A 13029-nucleotide genomic window follows, 5' to 3' on the forward strand; every position below is an offset into this window, starting at 1 on the left:
TCTGTCTAGAATGTAGAATAGACAGGATAAATAAATATGATGAAGACTTTGTGGACTGATGTACGTCGCATAGAAAGAAGCTCACTATAAAGTCCCCTCAGCAGTTGTGCTTATGAGCCAAGATGACCACCAAATGAACCTATCATATCCTACACATTTAGTGCAGAAGTGTAGCATGAGTATATAAATCAAGGTGTACCAAGTAAGTATCTAGCCTAACTCTAGAGAAGTAGTGATGAGGGGTCGACATCGACACATACTAGTAGTCAAACAAAACAATATAATAAATCATAGCCAAATAAGAATCACAACAGTAACAATGAGGTAAACAATGTAACTCACATAATCCTCCAACATTTCTTTTGATGATATAAATATCTCAAATCTCATGTGCTATCTCAATAGATAAGAAATATTAAGTGCAATCTCAAACGAATAAGGAATGTCATATAAGTACCAGATCTCAATTAAAGGGGAATATCATAAATATTCGAACTCCTAGCGGTATCAAACACGATTATACTGAGATCGTACGACCCGATCCAGAGTGGTGTGTACGCTGTCGAGGGTCGACTGGCGCAAACCAGAGATGCATCTCCAATATACTGATTAGGCGTTCGGCCCGATCCACATGAAAGAAAGAAACTTATCGAATTACGAGCCATATGTTTGCAATACAAGTACAGGAGCACAAAGTAAACATGACTAGCATAAAGTAAACATGATGTTTATCGTCTATCAAATATCTCGTCAAACAACTCAAGGTGATAAAGCTCAGTCTAACATATTCCCAATTCATTTCAATTATTTGTTCAATTAATTAAGCAAGCAAATTGAGTTCAACTAAGTCAAATGTTACATGATAAAGTCCTAAGTCTACCCGGACATAAACATGATTTTAGCAATATACGGACTCTCTTCACCTCGTGCGTACATATCACCAACAACTAGTAGCACATAACAATTTAATATCTACAGGGTAGTTTTTTTCTTACAAGTTTAGACATGAGACTTACCTTGCTCCGACGTTTCATAACCGGCTCCAACGCCTCTCTAACAGCTCAAACCGATGTCATTCAATCCGAAACTAGTCAAAAACATGCAAACCAATCAAAATATACTCAAATACTCTTAATTTAACAATTTATAAAAAATTCCAATTCCGCCTCGAAAAGTCAACAAAGTCAACTCTCGGGCCCACGTACTCGGATTTCAAATATTTTCGAAGATAAACATTACCCATAACACCATGAACTCAAATATATAAATTATTCCCTATTTCATATCCAATTTTGTGTCAAAATCGAAAAATACTAAATTCTAGGTTTTCTTTCAAAATCTCACAATTTCTACCAATTTCCATATTTAAATCTTTGTAGAATCCATGTAATTAACTTACAGTATGTGAGAATTACTTACCTTGCCATAGATTATGAAAATCTTCCCTTGAAGAGCTCCAAAAATCGCCCAAACCATATGTGAAGTGGATAAATGAGCCAAATCCTGAAATACATTAAAGTCTGCCCGGGCTTTTCCTATTCGCGATTGCGGAAGCCCCATTACGATGGCGAAGGCCAAAAATGCTACTGACCAAAATTACTCTACGCGTTCGGGACCACCAAGTCGCGTTGACAAAGCCTTCAGATCCTGCTGCTCCGCATTCGCGGTAAACGAGCCGCATTTGTGAAGGCTTAACGGCTTTAGGTCCCCCGGCTCCCGATCCTTCTACGTGTTCGCGACTCCCTGTCGCGTTCACGAAGGGCAACTCATCTCCTTCTCTGCGTTCGTGACCTCTTCGTCGCGTTTGCGATGATTCCCATCAGTCCACAAATACTTCTTTAAGATCGCGTAAGTCCACTAGCGATCGCGAAACACGACACCATTAACAACAACCAGCAGCATCAAAGCACCTAAACTTGGTCCAAAACTATCCCGAATCAAACCCGAGGCCCTCGAGACCCCGTACAATCAAACTAACAAGCTCCAATACCTTATCCAAACTTATCCAAAGTCTCGAAATGCCACGAATAACATCAAAATCATGAATCAACGGTCAAAATTCTTCTTTCAACTTTCAAACATTCAAACTTCGACGAATGCGTCCGAATCATACTTAAACATTCCGGAATGACGCCAAACTCTACGTACGAGTTACAAATTATGATACGAACTTATTCCCAGGCTCATAACCACAAACATACATCAATAACATCAATGTTCACTTCAAATCAAAATTAGAAAATTCTAAAACCTTCGAAATGCCAATTTCTACATTAAGCGCTGAAACGCTCCCGGATCATCTGATACTCAATCCGAGCATACGCCCAAGTTTAAAATTTTTATACGAACCTATTGGAACCTTCAAATCTTAATTTCGAGGTAGTTTACTCAAAAATCAAACCTTGGTCAACTCATTCAACTTAAAGCTTACGAATTGAGAATTTTTCTTCCGAATCAACTCTGAACTTCTAAAAATTCAATTCCAACTACACGTACAAGTCATAAAATATGAAGTAGAGCTAATCAAGGCCTCAAACCACCGAACAACATACTAAATCTCAAAACGATCGGCTGGATCGTTACACAGGACTTAAAAATAAGATTGTAAAGTAAATCGAGTTAGAAGTAGGATTATTACAGTAAGGCTTGTATTGAGGGAGGGGACATCAATATCATCAGTGCCTATGCTCCGCATATAGGATTAGATGTTGAATCTAAAGCTAAGTTTGGGAGTATATGAATTTTTTGATTCAAGGGATTGTAGTGGACCAATAAATCTTTTAGGAGGGGAGGGGGAGGGGATTTAAATGGCCGTATAGGTAAAGATAACAACAGTTTTGAACAAGTTCATAAGGGTTATGGTTATGGTACTAAGAATGATAAAGGGAAGGTTATATTAGAATTTTCTTTAGCTTATGATTTAATGGTAGTTAACATATTTTTCAAAAAGAGATATCCATATCTAGTAACATATAAGAGTGGGGGTAATCATAGTCAAATCGACTTTATCATTAAGAGAAGATGAGATATAGATAGATACAAGGACTATAAGATTATTCCAAGAAAAGCGATGATCACCCAATATAGGTTAGTAGGCTTAGATGTAAAACTTAAAAGTAGAGTGAGAAACGAGATGACTTGCAAACAACCCCATATTAGAAGGTGGGTTTTAAAAGGCGCTAATCAATTAGCGTTTCAAGAAAAGGTATGAGAAAAAGGCTCTTGAGATTTAGAGGGAGAAGCAGATATCTTGTGGAAAAAAATATCAGGTGCATTAAAGAAATTGCAATGAAAGTACTAGGCATGTCTAAAGATATAGGACCTAGGCCAAAGGAGTCATGTCGGTAAAATAAAGAGCTACAAAAGTTATTAAAGCTAAAAGAGAGTGTTAGAGGAAGTTATCAAAAACAGATGACGAAGAAGGCTTTGAAGAATACAATAAAGTTAAGAAGGAAGCTAAGAAGGCAGTTATTACATCCCGAGAGGAAGCTCTAGATGGCTTATACCAAAAGCTAGAGACAAGAGAAGGGGGAGAAAGAAATATTTAAACACGACTAAGAGAGAGGAGAGATAAGAATTTAAATCAGGTGAATCGTATTAAAGACAATTGTCAATAAGTGTTGATAGGATAACGATATCAAGGACATATGGAGAGGATATTTTGATCAATTGTTCAACTCGAATTAAGATAATAGCATTTTATATCTCAAGACATCTGTTTACGATAAAAACTTTAGCTATACCCATAGAATTAGGATGATAGAGATAAAGAATACCATAAAAAATATGAAGGTTAAAAAGAATTGTGGTCTAGATAGTATCCCTATAAAGGTTTAAAAGTTTCTTGGGAAGGTTGGAGTAGTATGTATCTCCAAACTATTTAATGTCATACTAAGAAGTGATAGGATGCCCGAGGAGTGAAGGAAGACGACCCTGATTCCGATTTATAAGAACAAAGAAGAAATATTCAAAGTTGTGCGAACTATCGTGATATTAAATTCATGAGTCATACAATGAAACTTTGGGAAAAAGTGATAGAGCGTAGAGTTAGGAATACAACAAGAGTGGCAGAGAACCAATTTGGATTCGTGCCTGTAGATATACAACAGACACTATAGAGATTTATCACAAAAGAAAGAAAAATTTACACATAGTGTTAATTGACCTAGAAAACATATATGATAGAGTATCCTGAAAGGTCCTTTGGTGGATAATAGAGAAAAAAAGAAATTTATATTAAATAAATACATATCACAAAAGGCATGTATGGAGGAGATGTCACTAGCATGAGAATAATAGTAGGAGATAGAAAGGAATTTCCTGTAACAATGGATATAACATTAGGGTTATGTATTAAACTCCTACTTATTTATCTTAGTTATAGATGAGCTAACCAACAAAAAACAAGATGAGATCCCATGGTTTATGCTATTCGCTATAATAATATTGTGCTAATTGACGAAAATAGCGAGAGTGTCGACTGAAAGCTTGAGATATGGAGAAACATATTAGAGAGTAAGAGTTTTAAGATAGGCAAAAAATATTAGGGACCCCTTTGAATTTGACAGCTTTTATTTAGTTCCCCCTTTAACTGTACTGGCTCTTAAATGCCTGCCTAAACATGAATTATTTTCCTTTAATTAACCACTTTATTGAGTTAAGCCTACAATCATGTATGCACGTGCTACACACGGTGGAAAACTCATATTGACCCCCCCCCCCCCCCCCACAAAAATTAGCCGGTTAATATCAAAACCTAGACTGATATTTTCATTTCTATCTTTCAGCTTTTTTCTCTTAAATGGTTCTTTTACTTCTCACTATCATGTAGAGGGAGTTTTGAGAGTACTCGCCAACTGGGTTCTTCGATAAATCTTCCCAGTGGGTTTGTTCATTTGTAAAGCATCCCTAATTAATCATTGCTTATTCACATTTTCATTCTGATCGGTGTCTATTGGGGTCTGTTTTCGCCATCAAACATCTAAAGCTTTCATATCACAAGGAACATTCTTCATTGAAATTCTAATTAGGGTAAGTAATTTCTTTACCGAAAAAGTAGTAACTCTTTGGTGTATTTTTACTGATTTTGATTTTATTTTACCGACTAATATTTTGATTAGAGTTTCGATTGTAGTAACAATGACTTAGGGATTTTAAAATTGAAAGTACTTAGAATAAAATTCATGACTACTATGGTATTTGCGTAACAACTTAAAAAAAATAGGACTTGTCTGTTAAATACTTTATCTTTGTTTGAATTTGTCGGCTTGTAATCTATATATTGATATAAAGGAGGGACTAGAAGAGGTGATGTGTCATATCTCTTTGACTACGAATCATCATTTATCTATTTCCTCATTTTTAGGCTTTTCAGAAAATTAAATTTATCTATTACTTAAAAAAAGGTCTCTTCAAAAGTCGCTTCCCCTCGCTGAAAAGTCACTCTCTACTACCTTGTCCGATAATTATATGTTCCACTGTATCTCTCCCTCTCATACCGGGCAATGTGATTATTAAGTAATGTGATAAAGAAAAAGAAAAGGATGCAAAGCGGAGGAGATGAAGTTACCATTAAAGAATTGGTTTCAAATCTCTACTTACAGAAAATAACTTATGGTAAAACCCTAATTTATTTTCTCTGTGCTTTCTGAATTGTACATGGTACTTTTCTGAAGGATTTTCGTCATCAAGTTCATTTTAAATTTTCTCTCTTTTGTTCTTATTTTCGACTGGGGGGTCTCTTTTTCCTTCTTTGTATTTTCCTTCATTTTTTCTACTTACTTTTCACTTTGTCTTATTTAACAAAAAAAAAAAATTAAAACTGTTTAATAACATTACTCAAATAAAGTCGAAAGACATTTATGAAAATGAAAGATGAAAAGACATCAATTTTCATGATATTTCGTTTTCCCAGAACTATTCATTTTCTTCAACTATACCTTTTTATAACCAACCATATGCCATAGTATATCTACTGGTTGAAGGCTTGTATTTGATTGATTAGATGTAAGGAAACTAAAGGCAGAAGTGAAGTTTCTATTATGCACTCTTCCTGAAACTCCGAGAACTACTGCTCACTGAGTTAAAGTTGCACATCTGATCAAATGGCATGAGGTATGTATTGAACTTCACACCCCTTGGTTGTCAAGCTATCTAAACCAATTGCTATGTTGTTCACTCCAAAAGTTTTATGCAGGCTCGTAGTGAAAGAATTTGACTTGGTACTTTTCGTAGCGTCTATTCTTAAGAAGATATCAGTCTTTTCTGTTATTTAATGACTGCCCCATAATTACTTTTCTTCTGCTTTGTACTTCCTAAAGTAGCAAAGTACTACATTCTTTTGCTTTTTCACTACTTTAAGTAGGATTTTAATTGTTGCATTGTAATTACTCTTTCGGTATTATTGATGGAACGAGATAATCTATATGCCTATTCTATTTATACTCCATCAAAAGCATCGGTTATCAATATAAGTTGAACTCTTATTCTAAGGGCAGCATGTTTATTGAAATAGAAAAAGAAGGAAAAACGAAGAGGAAAGAGATAGAGAATCAGAGAAAAAAAGTTGTACCAGGAAAGGTAAAATTAACACTTTTTTCACCTGCGGGAACTAATACGTGAACATCAGGTTAAATATTGCAACATATTTACCCTGTTGCTAAGAAATGGATGTATGGGCAGTCACACATTTGGAGAAAATTATTGTGGACTAAGCATTACTGTGAAGTGTGAACCATTGATTCTGTGGAAACTAGAACAAGGTAATCTTGAATAATCTTTCCTTTTGTGGGACAAATGGTCTGGCCTTGGACCTATATCAAAGCTGGTTACCCAGGTCAACACTTCTAGAAGAAACACACATAAATAATCATAACGAACAATATAAGGGATGTTCAACTGTCATAATATAGATAAGTGCAAAAATATATCTGAAAATCAACATCAAAGTGCGAAAACACTACATCAACCCCAAGAACCGGTAGTATAAGTCTTGAGCTACTAAATGAAATACATTTAAAACATAAAACAACTTGGAACATATAAAAAATATAACCCTATTTGGATTGCTCGCCAAAACTGGTTATTTTTACATTTAAAACAACTTGGAACATTCTCATGCAAACTCGTAATTCTACTTCTTCTTGTGTTCACTAGACACACTTAAACAATAGTATGAGTGTTTGATAGGTCACAACAGTTTTTAGGTTTTGGACAGAGGACGATAGCTGCACCAAAGCGACGACGGGACTGAGACAAAGTCACAGATGCGGGATAAAGACTTAGACGAGAAATATGAGAGGATAATGACTTATTTAATGATTCCAGTGATGTTTCCCAATTTGGACTGCTCACCGAACTGCTTTTTTACATGTAAATCAGCTTGGAATATTCTCATGCAAACTCAGAATTCTGCACTCACTTGTGTTAAAATATGGCACAATAGAATTTCCTTTAAAGCATCTTTTTTCATGTACAGGGTTACTTGAGCACAAGCTTTCCATCGAAGATATTCACAGAAAAATTGATGTGCATGGTCCATCTAGATGCTTCTGTTGTAATGAATACTCTGAAGAGACCTTCAATCGTTTATTTTGCATTGGTGAACTTGCAACTAAAGTCTATACTTATTTTTGCAAAAGTGCAGGTTTCACTTTTAATGCCTCATACTACTACAAACATGTTCATGCATTTGTGGCAGTAACGCAAAAATTAAGCTGCAATCTTTCATTTTTCAATGCTTGCCTTCTGTCGTATGTTGGGAATTGGGAGATGCAATCATACAAATGCACCTAGAGATTTGATGCCATCAGAACATCTTTTTGAAGAGTCACTGAACAGTGCAATTATCTTATGAAGCTCATGATCAATGCTCAGTTTCCTATATTCTCTTCCTCTGCCACATGATTGGAGCTTTGTGATTTTGCTGACAGAGAGAAGCACCAGCTGAATACCACTGTTAAATGCGAAAATAGTATTGGGTCATCTTCCAATTCAACCTGTAACTCATATAAGATGTCTGCTTTCGGCTTTATTTTTAGTAAAAGTGCTGTTAAGCTCATGTCGCTCTTGCTCTGCTATGGATCCTCCGGATGCCAATCAATAAATTACTTCATTAAAAGAAAATAGAAGATAGATGTTGGTTAACTGGATTAAATGATCTTTACTCTACTTTGGTATGTGACTCCTTTTTTACTGTGATTCCAACCTGAACCCCAACCATTACTTGGTAGTTTATAAAAACAAATGCAACACTTTATGTTGCAGTTATAATAATCAACATCCGTGTATTGGTTCATGTAACTTTATTACCGCCTAAAAAAGGATGATTGGATTGGGAAGAGTAGAGTTTGTAGGATGTGTAACTCTATAAATAGGAAAGGAAAAAATAGTTGATTAGTTTAGGCATGTTATATTGGATTAGAACTCTATCATTTAAAATCTACTAAATATGTGATATCTTACATTATATATTTATTTTTATATTATAATTTTTTTTATTTCTTATCTATATCAATTAAATTTAAAAAAAGATCATGTTTGACCGCGCGAAGCGGGAACAAATTAACTAGTTTTAAATAATTAAGAGTTGGGACCTATCTGTTAAATACTTTATCTTTATTTTAAATTATTGACTTGTGTATTTTATTGTTACATGTAAAATTCTCTTATATTATTATTTGCGGCTTTAGGATAATCTATGGTCTCGAAATATTTTGACCTAAGGTAAAAAGTTTGAGAGATGATGGTGAATGAGGTGGGGTTGTCTATATTGGGGATAGAGCATAATATATGTTTAATGTAGAGGATCATTTGTCAATTTATGAACTAGCATATTATGCTAGGAGTTTTGGAATTACTAACTTAGGAAAACCCTTTTGATTTCATCTAAGAAGGGTAATTTGGTTGAATTTATAAAAGATAGGGACGTATATGACCTTTCAGTATACTTGTCCGATGGGAAGACAATAGATATTTATGTGGGCGAAGACTCAATTATGGAGGAGTAAGGCCCTACTGTTATTTCTGGTAGTCAAATAACAAGCATATATGTTAATTTAAGTATAATGGGAGAGCCCTTTAATGCACATATCAACATTAGAAAAGGAAGCATCGAATTTGATTCCGTTCTTGCTTCCTCTAATGTTATTTTAAGTGTTGGGGTGGGTGAACGAGATCTAGAAAAATCTATTGATGTAAATAAAGATGGGTATCTTCAATAGACTTGATAGGTACTGATGAAAAAGAAGTTGCAGAAAATGTCCATGCTTCATCCATTGTAGAACAAACTACAATAACTGAAAAGACTTCAAACAAGATGTTGTAGGCCATAATGGTGCTGAATATGACCAGTCTATTGACAATGAAAGTGATGTGCATAAAGAGTTAAGGATTGTAAAGCATGTGAAAAAATTCAAGCAACAAAATAGGAGGGGCAGAAAAAGTAAGAAAGGAAATGATTATGGTTATCTAGGTGAAGCTGGGTTGGATGAAGGATATGAAGATATAGATAATGAAATGATAAGTCTGAATGGTAAATTATTAGGAGATTAGGCATACTATAATAGTTCTTATTATGGTTCTTTTAATTTTGATGATGAGCTTGAACCTGGATGAAGAATGTGAAGGAGTACAGTTGAGGTAGAAGAAAGAGTAATAGGGTGATTTATGATCCATCGTGCAAGCTTGTGATATGTTAGTTCGATTTGGTATTTGAAAGTGTGACTGAATTTAGGATTGTATTAACAAAGTATGCTTTGAAGAATGGGGTTGAATTAGACAAATATGTCAATAAGCGTATAGTAAGGGTTAAATGTAAAGTTGGTTGTCCATGGATGATATTTGCTCGCAAAAAAGGAAAGAGTGAAAGCTTCACGGTGAACACCTACAATCCAAGAAGAAAAATGTTACAGGACCAAAATCGACTTCCTTTGTAACTTAAACTTTTAGTAAGCGTATCTTAAAGATAGGATCATCCTACAACCTACAATCAAAGGGTAGGAAATTTAGGATTGGGTAAGGAAAGAACTTGGTATTTATGTGGATAAGGTTGTGTGTTTAAAGACAAGGAAGGTATTATTATAGGAAGCTATGGGAGATTATATTGTAGAGTTTAATAGGATTCTTGACTACAAATATATACTATTCCAAACTAATCCTGGTAGCATATGTATTGTTAAGTTGATAGATTTAGAAGATGGGAATAAACATTTCAACTCTTTCGACATTTGCGTTGATGCTATGAACAAGTGATTCCACCAGGGTTGTAGGAAGTGTATAGGACTAGTGGGTATTTTATTTAAAGGGATTTGCAAGGGTCAACTCCTAGTAGTTGTTGCCAAAGATGAAAACAACCAAATATCTTCAGTGGCATAGGCAGTAGTTACTACTAAAAAATAGAGACCTGAAGATGGTTCCTTAGAATTTTGCAAGACATTCAGCTGGGAGATAGTTCTCGGGTCACTAGTAATGACATATAAAAGATAATTCTTTTTCTCTTATAGTTTTGTATTTTATTTCAATCGGCATTTTATTACTATGATTGTGTTTCTAATTTTATCTTGTTTGTCCTTTACTGACATAGATTTCTACGTGGTGTTGAGAAAATATTACCTGAATGTGAACATAGGATATGTGCTAGGCATATTCTAGTAAATTGGGCACAGAAATAGAAAGGGATAGAATGAAGAAGAAGATTTTGGGGCTGTGTTAGGTCCACTTATGAGGCAGATCTTAAGAGAAAGTTAGATGGACATGCTCAATTAGGGAATGGGATTGCTGAAGACTTAAGCAGATACAACAAAAAATGATGGTGCAAAGCATACTCAAAACCTTCACCAAATGTGATAGTGTAAACAACAAAATGGCATAATGCTTTAATGCCTAGATCTTGAGCCTTGGGAATAAGGTTTTTACAATTCTAGAAGCAATTAGAGTTAAAATCATGATTAGAGCAAGTAAGTCCAAGGCATTTGCTGAAATATGGATTGATGAGATATCTTCAATGGAAATTATGGTGTTCAATACTATATATAGAAATAAATACATGTTGCAATAGAGTTGAAGGGGGATGAAAGTTTAAAAGTGTTTGAAGAGATAAACAAAGATTATAGTGTACACTTAGAAAGTTGCAAAGTGTAGTTAGAGAGCATGGGACTTAAAAGGGATCCGATGTATGCATGACATAGCAACAGTGCACTACATGGGCAGGATGCAGTAGTGGGAATTTCAAGATGGTACAGTAAAGAGACTTATTTGCAGGCATATTTATATTTCATTCAACACATGCCATCCATGACAATGTGACCAAAAATTGATAATTCAAAGGTTGAGCTACCTGAAGTGGTAAACATACCTGGAAGGCCTAAAAGCAACACGAAAAAGAGGTTGGAGAAGTAAAAAAAGGCTGAAAATTAACAAATAGAGGCATAACTATGACATGCTCAGTCTGCAAGTCAGCCAATTATAATTGTAATGACCCGATTGGTTGTTTGATCTCTAGTATATCGTTCGTCAGTTTGAGACCTTGAGTAGCTTCACTTCATGTATTATGACTTGTGTGTGTAGTCAGACTTGAATTTCGAGAAGTTCAGAGTTGATTTGGAAGGAAAATTCGCAATTCGGAAGCTTTAAGTTAAAAGAGTTGACCAAGGTTTGACTTTTAAGTAAACAACCTCGGAATCAGGATTTGAAGGTTTCAATAGGTTTGTACGATAATTTTGGACTTGGGCGTATGTTCAGGTTAAGTATCGGATGGCCCAGGAGCATTTCGGCGCATATTGTGGAAAATTGGTATTTTGAAGGTTTTAGAATTTTTTAATTTTAAGTTGAAATGGAATTTGGTGTTATTGATGTCCGTTTGGTATTCCGGGCCTTGGAATAAGTTTTTGTTGTGATTTGTGACTTGTACACAAAATTTGATGTCATTACGAAATGTTTAAGTGTGATTCGGACGCGTTCGGCGAAAGATGAAGGTTTGAAAGTTAAGATAGTTTAAGAAATTGAGTTTGATCTTTAATTCTTGGTTTAGATATTTTAATTTGTGTTTCGAGCCTTTGAACAAGTTTACATAGGGTATATAAACTTGTTCGAATTAATGGACTAGGTTCCCCGGACCTCGAGTGAGTTTTGGGATAATTTCGGACCACATTTAGGCCCTTTTGAACTGCATGATGCCAGGGGTGTGAATTACGATCGCGGAGGTCTGGGTCGCGATCGCAAAGAGCAGAGTACATTTCTGTCCTTGTGAATTGCGATCGCATAACGTAGGGTCGCGATCGCGAAGAAGAAATTTTCGTTGTCTGTAGTCTCATTTCGGGAGCTTATATCTTGCCATATATAAGGAATTTGGGGATGATCTAAAAATAAAAGTTGTATCTCTTTGAATCTAATTTTCAAACAATTAAACCATTTGTCATTTGGAAGTTTTTACAAAATATTATGGCAATTATACCGAAGGGTATCTGTGAAGAGGAAAAATAATTTGTACATCGCGATCTCGGGGTTTTGGCCACGATCATGATGAAGGAAAGGATGCTGGAAATTTTTTTAAGCGCGATTGCATGGATAATGACCGCGTTCACAAAGAAGGAGGCCTAGAAGATGTATTAAATATTTAATTTCGGGATTTTAAGTTCATTTATTCACTTTTTAAGTTCTTGGAGCTCATGTGGAGAAATTTGGGGTGATTCTTTAAGATCCTTTTTGCCATATATCATAAGGTAAGTTATTCTTACTTGTTTCAGTTAAATACATGGGTTATATATGAAATTTAACATGAAATTCGATAAAAATTGTGAAATTTTTGGAAGAAAACCGAGAAATGATATATTTGGATTTTGACCATGAAATTTGATATGGAATTAGGAATAAATTATATATTTGAGTTTTGGTATTATGGGTAATTTTTATTTTCAAATAATTTTGGAATCCAGGCACGTGGGCCCAGAGGTTGACTTTTTGAGCGGAGTTGGGAATTGTTAAAAATTATTAATATTGGAGTATAATTTTTTTGGCTTGCACGTTGTTTGT

At 34.9% G+C, this 13029-nt stretch overlaps 1 long non-coding RNA gene across 3 annotated transcripts; it reads left to right on the forward strand.

Moving 5' to 3' along the window:
- Positions 1 to 4774: 4774 nt before the first annotated feature.
- On the forward strand, positions 4775 to 8059 carry LOC107776866 (uncharacterized). Of its 3 annotated transcripts, none has more exons than XR_001646063.2 (4): positions 4775 to 5031; positions 6005 to 6114; positions 7189 to 7371; positions 7478 to 8059. It is a non-coding gene; the product is annotated as an uncharacterized LOC107776866 (long non-coding RNA). The 3 variants fall into 3 exon arrangements; XR_001646061.2 differs by having other exon boundaries at positions 7199 to 7371; XR_001646064.2 differs by lacking the exon at positions 4775 to 5031 and adding an exon at positions 5045 to 5616 and having other exon boundaries at positions 7199 to 7371.
- The last annotated feature ends 4970 nt before the right edge of the window (positions 8060 to 13029 follow it).

This window comes from Nicotiana tabacum, chromosome 22 (genome assembly GCF_000715075.1).
Source record: "Nicotiana tabacum cultivar K326 chromosome 22, ASM71507v2, whole genome shotgun sequence".
Lineage (NCBI taxonomy): Eukaryota > Viridiplantae > Streptophyta > Magnoliopsida > Solanales > Solanaceae > Nicotiana > Nicotiana tabacum.